Genomic DNA, 11,228 nt, shown 5'->3' on the forward strand with positions numbered 1-11,228 from the left:
ACTCCTCCATGAGAGAGGTCAAGTAGCTTGGAGACTAAACCCACCTCTTTGAACCCCACGAGGAGGTAAGTAGTCGGGCAACTGATAGGCTAGACCCACACTCCACTGTGAGAGAGGCCAAGCATCCTAGGGCTAGACTTGTCTCTTTACACCTTACAGGGAGGTAAGTGTCGGGCAGTTTGAGACTGGACCCGCACCTGCCTGTTGACGCCTACGGGGAAGGTAAGTTCTCGGGCAGCTAAGGGTTGGACCCTCACACAGTTGCGAGAAAGGTCGAGTAGCCTGGAGATTGGACTCTCCTCTTTGAGCCTCGTGGGGAGGTAAATTGTTGGGCAAGACGATACGCATTCCTAAGAGAAAATCACAAATTTATTTATCACTTGTACATTATTTGATAAGAAATCATAACTTACACATTCATCAAAAGAATTTTCGCAAGTGCTTTGCATTCCATGGGTGTGACAGCTCTCTTCAATGGGAGTCTAGGAGTCAATAGGAGCCTGGACAGTTGTTGGCGGGGACTATGTAGGGCCTTAGCTTTTCTTCCTCTCAGATAGTCATCCTTGTCTGTCTCAGTACCATGTCTCCAACCTTGAAAGATCTTGGCCAAACTCGCTTGTTGAAGCAGCGATTGACTCTCCTCTTGTTGATTGTCGTCCTTACCTCCGCCTCAAGTGTTCTTTCTTCCAGCAGGTTAAGTTGCTCTTCTAGCCTCTTGTTGTTGGAGCCTAGATCAAAGTGCTAGATCTTGTAAGTGGGCATTCCTACTTCGATGGGTGACACTGCTTCATGTCTGTGGGTGAGGGTGAAGGGAGTTTCCCCTGTTGGAGTCCTAGCCATAGTCCAGTAGGCCACAACAACCCTAGAAGTGCCTGGTTGCTTGCCTTGACTTGCTCGTTATATTTTGGGTGTCCTGAGGATGAATACTTGAATTTGATTCCCAAGTCTCTACACCAGTCAAGGTAGTGATCCGAGTCAAATTGTCTCTCGCTATCTGATATGATGAAACAGGGGATGCCAAAATATGCAGACGACCATTCTCCATAGGAATCGGGTGATGTTGATCACTGCTATTGTTGTTAAGGCTTCAGCTTCTACCCATTTAGTCAAGTAGTCCACCGCTACTACTATGAACTTTACTCCTTTACTTAGGGGCAAGGGGCCAACCAGGTCAATGCCCTATTGTGCAAAGGGCCATGACGACATGATCGATGTCAATTCCTCTGGCTAGTAGTGAGGTGTGGGGGAGAATTCCTGACATTTTTGACATTATCGGACAAACTCCTCTTCATCTTTTAGGGTGTGTGGCCAGTAGTTCCCGCTCTCATTACCTTGCCCGCCAATGCTTTCCCTCTGAAGTGGTTACTGCACACTTCCTCGTGTACCTTCACCAGTATGTACTATGCTTCCTCAAGCGAGACACATCTTAGGAGAGGCATGGAGTAACCCCACTTGTACAAGACTCCGTTAATTAGGGTGAAGAACGCTGCTCTATTCTTGATCTTCTTCGCTTCCCACTCATCTTTGAGTACTTGATTATGTTCACAGCCCATTCTGGAGCTCCTGGCCTTACTTCTAAGACTTCGACCCCTATTATGGGCATTTCCACTGCCTCACCATTGTTTGCTCCGATAATGGGAAGTGCTCTTGTCTAGACGTAGCACGTGCCAGCTTGTTAGTCTTCTGGTTCTCGGCTCTTGGTATTGGATCTAGATGTATCCGAAGTGGCCACACTTATCCCCCACCAGCATCAATTACTTCTTCAGCTTTTGCTCTTTGTGGTAAACTCCCCCCGCACGTGGTTGACGACCACTTGGGAGTGGGCCCTCACTTCCACCATGTCGGCGCCTAGTGACTCAGTGATCGTTAGGCCAGCTAGCAGGGCCTTGTACTCTGCTTCGTTGTTGGTGGTTTTAAATGTCAATATGATGGCGTAGTCGTACTCCTCTCTGGTGTCTGTAACAATATGCAACCCCACTCCCCCTCCAGCCCGGCAGGATGAGCCATCAACGAAGACCTGTCAGGGCTTCATGGGAGGTGCATCTCGGACTTCTACTAGGAAGTCGGTGAACTCTGCTACAAAGTCTGCTAGCACTTGCCCCTTGATAGCATTTCTTGGTACGTATTCGATGTCGAACTCACTCAACTCCACTGCCCAGTTCATTAGGCAACCTGAGACATCTAGTTGTTGTAAAATCTTCTTCAAGGGCCTTTCACTCAGGACTTGTTTCTAGTGTGCTTGGAAATACAGTCGGAGTAGTCAGACAATCATTACCAGGGAGAAGGTGAGTTGATCCATGCAGGGGTACCTCGCTTCTACTCCTCAAAAAGTGTGACTGGTGTAGTATACTAGCTTCTATGTCCCCTTGAAGTCACTTATCAGGGCTGAGGATACCGCGTGTGGAGAGATTGACAGGTACATATTCAAGGCTTCTCCGGGTTCAGGGTGGCTGAGGAGTAGTTGGTTGGTGAGGTACCGCTTGAGAGTCTCGAATGCTTGGTGGCACTTGTGTCCCAAGCCTGGGCCTTCTGCTACCCTTTGAAGAGCGATAGGCACTTGTCTGTCGACCTTGACACAAATAGATTAAGAGCCACCACCCAACCGACCAGTCTCTATACATCGTTAATGTTTCAAGGTGAGGCCATATTGAGTATGGCTTCCAAATTCTCTGGGTTGGCCTCTATTCCTCACTCCAAGATCATGAAGCCCAAGAACTTCCCAGACTCGATGTCGAAAGCACACTTTGCCGGGTTAAGCTTCATCTGGTAACGCCGTAGTACTGAAGGCTTCACGTAGGTCGGCTAAGTGCTGTTAAGGGGTTCTATTTTTTATGAGTTGATCATCCACATAGACTTCCATGTTTCTCCCTATCTGCTCCTTGAACATGGGTGGCCCCCTCATTTTTCAGGCCGAAAGGCATGGCTATGTAGCAATATAATCCCCTATCCATGTTGAACGACATCGTTTCCTCATCCTCGGGGCTCATACAGATTTGTTTGTGCCCTGAGTAAGCGTCCATGAAGATCAACATGCAATGGCCTGATGCTAAAAGGCGGTCGACTTCTTCATTGATGGTGGCGCATTTCTTGGCGTGGAAGTTCCGACCCTTCTACCTAATTTTCTTGGCTTTCGGGTCCACGCTCAGGTGCTACTAGATTATGTTAGGATCGATCCTAGGCATGTCCTCATGGCGCTAGGAAAACACATTTCGGTGTTTCGTGAGGAGCTGCTTCATGGCTTGCCGCATGCCAGGTGCCATTCTGCGGCCGATTCTAGCCGTGGCCTCGTGGCCACTTGAGTCTAGGGGAGCCAACTCTAGTTGTTCATTTGCCTCCAATTGTCTGAGGGCTTGTTCATCCCTGACCTCTTCTTCTACTATGGCATACTCGGGAAGGGGTTGCAGAATATGGTTAATTTCCAGGACTTTTACTACATGGATCTTGCCCCTCTCGGCTTGAACACTTGCATGTAGCACTCTCGTGCAAACACTACTCACCCTAGAACTCTCCTACTCCCATGGTGGTTAGGAATTTTATCTTCAGGTGGTAGGTTGACATCACCGCCTTCAGGCTGTTAAGAGTGGGTCGCCCTAATATGGTGTTGTACGATAAGGGGGCCTTCACTACTATCAAGTCGGGCATGGTGCAGGCTGTTTAAAGGGCTTTGCCAGCTAAGAGTGAAAGGGTGATGGTCCCCACCAGCTGAACCATATCCCCTAAAAACCCTTTCAATGACATTGGTGTCGGCCCAAGCGGGGGAGATCAATCCCCATCCGGGTGAAGGCATCCCAAAACAGAATGTCGGCAGAGCTGCCATTGTTGATGAGGATTCTTCTGGTGGTGAAGTTGGCGACTGGCATGGTTACTACCAGGGTGTCATTGTGGGAGTAGAGGATTCCTTCCTCGTCAGCTTCCTAAAAGAGATGATCGGTGTGGGCTCGCCCCTTCTCTATTTGGCTGAGTGGTGATCTGTTAAATATACCTTCTGGTATCGTGCCCTTCTTGCATGTGCTTTCCTGCTAGAGGAGGTTGAGCCACCACTGGCAAACCCCCTGGTGATGGTTATGATCTCACCCAAAGGGGCGCCCTCTTGGGGTGGCCTCCAAGGGCGATTATGAGGAGGCCGCCACTCCACCATCCTCCTTCTCAGGCTCTCACCCCTCCTTAGCCAATTGAACCTTCCTCGGCTCCTTTCCAGTTCTTCTCTTCGATTGGTATGATGCCGGGGGCTAGGTGCTCCAGCTCCCTCCTTTCTTCCCTGAGTGAAATACAGTCCATCGTGTTGTGAGTTATGGACCGATGGTAACTGCAATAGCAGCGGCTGTCGCCCCGACAGTCTTCTTCCCGATTAGTGGGTCTGTCCTTCTCCTGTATAGAGAGCGTGACTTTGTTGAATCAAGGTCCTAGGCCCGTTGAGGGGGGTGCTTTCTCCCATTTGCTATCTTGCCACTCTCTCCTTGTCTTCACGGGGACATTAGCCTTACCCAATGTCTTGGCCTTCTTGTTGGCCTATTCTAGTTCTGTCTTCCTAGGCTCTATCAAGGCTACGAGTGTGTCTTCGACATTGATGAAGTTATTGGCCTGGTCCATGAATTCTCACAGTGTAGTGGGGAGTTCTTCTTGCCAACTCTGCCATGACTTGGGTCCGAGGCCATACTTCTGCCAAGAGTGTCGCTAAGGTGATATTTTCGTCTTGGTCATCTGCCGTCATGCACTCCTAGTTGAACCTAAACATGTATGCCTTTAGACTTTCGACTTCCCTTTGCTTGATGGTTAGGAGGTATGCCTCTGGACGCCTTCTCCTTTTGCTAACCATAAATTGCATGAGGAACAGGCGGGCCAGTTCTCCAAAGCTGTCTATCGACCCAGGTATGAACAACCCGAACCATACTCTTGTAGGTCCGCTCGAGGTCAGTGGGGAAGTCCCTGCAAGCGATTTTCCCAGGGAAACCATGCAAGATCATGTGACCCTTGAAGGTCTCCAAGTGCTCGAGGCGGTCCTTGAGCCCATCTTACATCTCCATTGGAAGGACCCTGAACTTGGGTGGCAGCGGTACAACCATCACCTCTGCACTGTAAGACAGGTCAATGGTAGTGAGCAGCTGGTCCACCAACGATGACGTGCCCATCTTCTTTGCCATCTCATCGCACTTGCCCTTGAGGTTGCGTAGCTCATTCTGGATGTTTCTTCTTTCCTCGTTACTGACATCCACTCCTCTAGCACTCTAAGATTCGGCTGTTCATTGTGGCTCGACTGGGCATCACCACCTTACTGGTATCTACTCTCAAGGTGTCTTTCTTCTTTTGGAGCGTCTCCATTTCTACAGTTAGCCTTCCCAAGAGCTACTCCATTGCTGCAAACCTTGCTTCCATATTTGTTGATGTCACTTCTTCTTGTACTCGAGTTGTCTGAGAATGGGTTGTCGTTGGTATATGAAGGACACATAGCGTCTATAGGAATGTCACAGACGTCACCACTATTAACGTCATCTTTCGTATGCTTGGGCAAGGTTCTGGTAACCCGAGTCAAGGTCTTCCTACCTGCAGATACAGAGATGAAGGGGGTGGCTCGGTGGTGGTCTAGGGAACCTTCGATGCCAAAGTCAGTATATCATCTTAGGAAATTGTGGAAGAATAATCAAGTTCAGAGAAAGTTCTTTGTACATGGGGATCGGTTTTTATATGAGATTTATGGCGATATTTTGTAACCTCTGTCAGGGGGTTCACGTCACCCCAACAGTTGACCTAGTCAAGGCCTTTAATGCTGCGTGGAGTCTGGCATGGTGCCATTAATACGACGTGGCTCCCCGGGTGGCGCCTTGACAGTGGATGATCGGTGCTGCTCCTTTTCATGCCCATCTTCAGAGAATGGAGGGTTGTCCATGCTTCTCGTTCACTTGCTGGCGTAGATCCTTTAATGCTAGGTGTCACAAGGGAATGTCACTGTCGGCCTGTCTCGTTTGTCCCTTTCACCCATTTCCCGCATGATGCATTCCCTTTCTGCTAGCATGGTTGGTGGGTTGGGCCCCTTTTGCTGATTGACCCAAGCCTGACCAATTGGGCCGGGGAAAATATTCCTTCCAATAGGTATAAGATATTTTATGAAAATAAATCCACAAATTAACATCGTTTTACATGATACGTTAGATCTACTTTATAATAAAAATAATTTTACAATTTAACGTATAACATCAAGTCAAATAAATTTGTGAATTTATTTTTATAATTTTTATAAAATCCAAAATGCTGGACACATCCGCAGGGTGGAACCGCGGCGTAACCACGTCCCACGTGGTTACCCAAAACCAAAATCGCTCTAACCAAATCCATGTTCCCAAAATCCCCTTCGTATTTCCAAAATCATAGAGCCCTTCCCCAAGCCCCCTTCATGAGATACCCCCTTCGTCTTACCCAAGCACAGAGCCCATTCGTTAGTTCACTAAAACAACGTTGTTGCGTCTTCCCTAAGCCACGATGACATATAAGCCTCCCCAAGCCCCGTCGTGAGATACCCCCTTCATCTTCCCCAAGCACAGAGCCCCTTCGTTAGTTCACCGAAGCCTACGACTACAAAAATGGTTCTTCCTCTACATGGTCTGATCTGATCTAGTGAGGTTGTGTTTCAATTTCTTGGTTTTTGCACAAAAACCCATTTGTTCCTTCGTCAGTTCACCAAAACGACGAATTGTCAAAAATGCTGTGATATCGCCACTGTTATCTCTACAAGTCGATGCGATTCATTTCGGCTCAGTCACCTCACCTAGGGTTTGCGTATTTTTTTATCTATTGGTATTTTTTTATTTCCTCGTATTTTTTTATTTATTCCGTATTAGGGTTCGTATTAATTTTGTATTATGGTTCGCATTTATTTCATATTTGGTTTTTCGTATTTATTTATTTATTTAGTAGTAGTAGTAGCAGCAGTAGCAGGAGTAGTAGCAGTAGTAGTAGCAAAAGTAGTAGTAGGAGTAGTAGTAGTAGAAGCAGTAGTAGAAGCAGTAGTAGGAGCAGGACCAGGACCAAGTGCAGCAGTAGCAGTAGCAGTAGAAGTAGGAGCAGTAGTAGGAGTTGTAGTAGTAGCAGTAGAAGTAGAAGTAGGAGCAGTAGTAGGAGTCGTAGTAGTAGCAGTAGCAGTAGAAGTAGGAGCATTAGTAAGAGTCGTAGTAGTAGCAGTAGAAGTAGTAGCAAGAGTAGTAGCAGTAGCAGTAGCATGAGTAGTAGTAGCAGTTGTAGTAGTAGTAGTAGTAGTAGTAGTAGGTAGTAATAGTAGTAGTAGTAGTAGCAGTAGTAGAAGCAATAGCAGTAGTAGTAGCAGCAACAACAATAGCAGTAATAGCAGCTGCAATAGCAGTAGTAGCAATAGAAGTAATAGTAGTAGGTAGCAATAGTAGCAATAGCTACATTTTTAGGGTGTCTTGCAAGAAATCCACAACGACCCTTTTTTAGGGTGTCCAAAGTACAACACAGAGGTAACTACATCATTTGTACATTTAACATTTTTTATATATAATGATTAATATTATGTGCATCTAACATTTTTTATATATGTATAAAATGATTAGGAATTACCATACTACAAGTTTTTCAAGTGGGCAGATAGTAATCAAGAGATTGAGCTCCAACTTTGAGAAAGAAATAATGTACTGTTAATGATGGAGAAAGAGCTCGAAAAGATACTCGATAATGTCAAAAAGAGTGAGATTGAGATTCGTAAGTGAGTGGATGAGATCGAGAAAAGAGAGTTGGTGCTATCCAACAGAAATGATGAGGTTCTGAAGGAGTGGAACAACAAGCTGAAATAAGGCGTTCACGCACACTATTTCGGGTGTATTAGGCTTTTGCATATGTAGTTTCATGCTACTTGGTAGTGTATCTAAGTAATTTCTCAATGTTTTAGTAGTTCTTTGTTTTTGTATTATGGACTTTAGCATTTGTATTGGACTCTGTACTTGATGTAGATATATTAGACTTTGTTTTTGTATTCTGGACTTTGTTTTTTTTAGTATATTTTTTGACTCTGTAGTACGCTTTGCATATTTTTTGACCATTAGCACACGCATTGAAGATTTTCTAAGCCTCAATCCGCTATTAAAATTACCATGTATTACTGCATATCCTCTGAACATCTAAGAACCACATGTTTATTACATTCGAAAAGCATCCACAGTATGTTATTGACACATGCTCAAAGCTCAATTTAAAATAATGTATTTACAAAATCTAGTTTGGAAACTTCATAAAAGCACATCCAGAAAGGATACACATATGGCAAAAACTGCTCATATTTTTGACCCAGAAAGGATACACATATAGACGTACAAAATCTGCACCCTGATAAAGTTTGGCAACTTAGAACAAGGAGATCGACTAATTTTTCACTAAACCTACACATACAAAATGAATAGTAGTTTTTTCACTAAATCTGCACATACTAATTTTTCACTGAATCGACACATACAAAATCGGCACCATGCTAAATAGATGCGGTAATTCACTAAGCTCGATATGAAGCAACAAAACTTTTTCAAAATCAATAGCAATCAAACTGCCATTTTAAAATTCAATATTCCCTGCCAAAAGTTCGAAAACAATACCAATCAAACTGCCACCAGCAAAATATTCGATACACAATACACAATACTAATACACAAAATAACAAAATATTGTCCAGGAATTACATTCAAATACAAAAATTTTCTGAATATTAAAATTGGGCTCGTTTGTTTTCAGAGATGAGATGGGATGAGATGAGATTAAAGTTAAAAAGTTGAATAAAATATTGTTAGAATATATTTTTTAATATTATTTTTATTTTAGAATTTGAAAAAAATTGAATTGTTTATTTTATTTTGTATTGGAAGTTGGGAAAGTTGTAATGATGAGATGAGATGAGATATTTTCCGAAAACAAACGAGTGAATCATTGCAGTGGTTGTGATCCATCCAACCCAAATTGCATCTGTAACGAATAAAGTGCAAATACTAATTTCATATCGAAATTACTATTAAAATATCAAAAATTTTAAAAAGTTGGGATCCACTTACACTTTTTTGACTCTTAATCATTGTTTCTCGAAGCTGGGTTCCACTAATGTCAAAAGATAAGCTGTCTGGAACAGCCTAGTGATAAATACTCATAAAAAAAAGTCAAATAATGTAATTCAAATATAAATATATAACTATTAATATACCAGCACGTGTCCAACATTCGACATATCTATCTCTAAAGTTCAAATAAATTCATGCAAGTGTCCACGGCTGGTATATGTCCTCCATCTCACTAATAATCAAGTAACAAATAACGCGTCACATTACTCATATTTGCATTAATAAAATATAAAAAAACATGTAATATTAAAAATGTGCACCTATTTACGTTTTCCCTTTATTGGTACTTTCTTTGTCTTTGCTTTAACTTTCTGCATGTCTTTTTCCATCCTGAATGCTCTCCTTAGAGATGGGGGTCTGCCTTTCCCTCTCACAACAAGTTGACTGAGGACTTGCTTTGAACTACCAACTGTAGTTGTGTCCTTTGTTGTACAATCAATATTGGAACCTGTTAGGGTAATCGATAAGGGTTCTTGGTTGTCACGATATAAGTCAATCATTGCATATAACTTATTAGCTGCATCCTCAGTATGCTCTTTTGAACCCGTTGCATGAGTGATCATCTGATAACAGATATTCAATAGACTTGAATATCTATTAGCATTTGCCCGTTGATCCCCTACGTCAGAACTACAATGGATTAACGTGTATCTCCTTTTGATGTCCTTCCTCCATCGATCTAAAATGTACCTATCTGGTAAAGATTTTATTCAGTTACATTTGAATATGGCCAAAATATGCCTACACAGTATCCCCCTCACTTGAAATAACCCACATGAAGACTTTGAAACGCAGTCTTCCTCACTAAAGTCCACAGAATGAGTAGCCAGCTTAGTGAACTCTTCAATACAAACTTCATCTTCTACCAGATAAGTTTTCATTACACCATCACTTCTAAGTAGAGCTGGATCCATATCGAGCACACCCATGAGTTGCGTTTGGACTTCCCTAAATTTAGCGTTCGTGTACACCCATGAGCACACCCATTTTTGTAGGAACCATGAGAGCCAAGCTTCTCGGAGACTTTCTTCAGTCTATGCTACAGGCAAAATCTATGTCGACTTTTTGGAAAAACAATAGCAATTGCATTTTTCATTGTTCTGTCTTCATCTGTGATAATAGCTTTCGGAGCTATACCATCCATACACTGCAACTAGGTCTGAAATAACTACACAAAGGTCTTTGTATTTTCACTGGAAATCAATCCTGCTCCCAACAGAATTCACTACCCATGGTGGTTTACACCAACATATGGTGCAAAGGGCATCCCATATTTATTCGTCAGGTATGTGGTGTCGAATGTGACCACATCACCGAAATATTGATAGGCAGCCCTGCTACGAGGGTTTGCCTAGAAGATATTCTTTAACCTCCTGTCATCATTTAAATCCATTAATGCAAAAAAAATGATTATTTTTGTACTTCATCCTACAAAAATACTCTCGAAGCACTCCAGCACCCCCTTTCCCAAGTTATAAATGTATTGCCTTGTCGATGTAATTACGAAAATCATTTTTCAAAAACATGAGGTTCTTGAATCCACCCGCGCCAACTACAAGAGATCCAAATCTCTTATTCGTTCGGATGTCAGCCGAGTCGTTTGTATGTAGGACTCTTTTTACAGAGTCACTTACTTCTCTATTACATAAAAAGAAGCGAGATTTCTTTGGACTGAGGTCGTTGTTATGGATATTATGAACTGTTGTCAACCAAAACCTCCCATCAACTTTTAAAGCATTAATTTTTGCCTTACAATCTATCTTTCCTATCAAATGTGGTTTGATGACATTCAATGTCCTATTTCGAGCCTTCCCACCCCGGGCACAACAAAGGGTGACATATCTAATAGTCTCATCCTCTCCCATTTCACTCTTTTTTATCACCACCCCAAACTCGTATTTCTTAGCATATTCCTTATAATAACTCATTAATTCTTCAAAAGAATTAAACTCTATCCCTGACTTTGGCTCCTCAATCATATCACCACCATTCATTTGCACTAACTCAAGTGTCCTGGCACTGCCATACTCGGTTTCCCGTGAATTTGGTCTATGATCTTTGCTTTCTTCAACTTTAAAGGAGGTACATGGCACATTCTGTAAAAAGAACCTTATCTATGAC

This window comes from Juglans regia, chromosome 9 (genome assembly GCF_001411555.2).
Source record: "Juglans regia cultivar Chandler chromosome 9, Walnut 2.0, whole genome shotgun sequence".
Taxonomy (NCBI): Eukaryota; Viridiplantae; Streptophyta; class Magnoliopsida; order Fagales; family Juglandaceae; genus Juglans; species Juglans regia.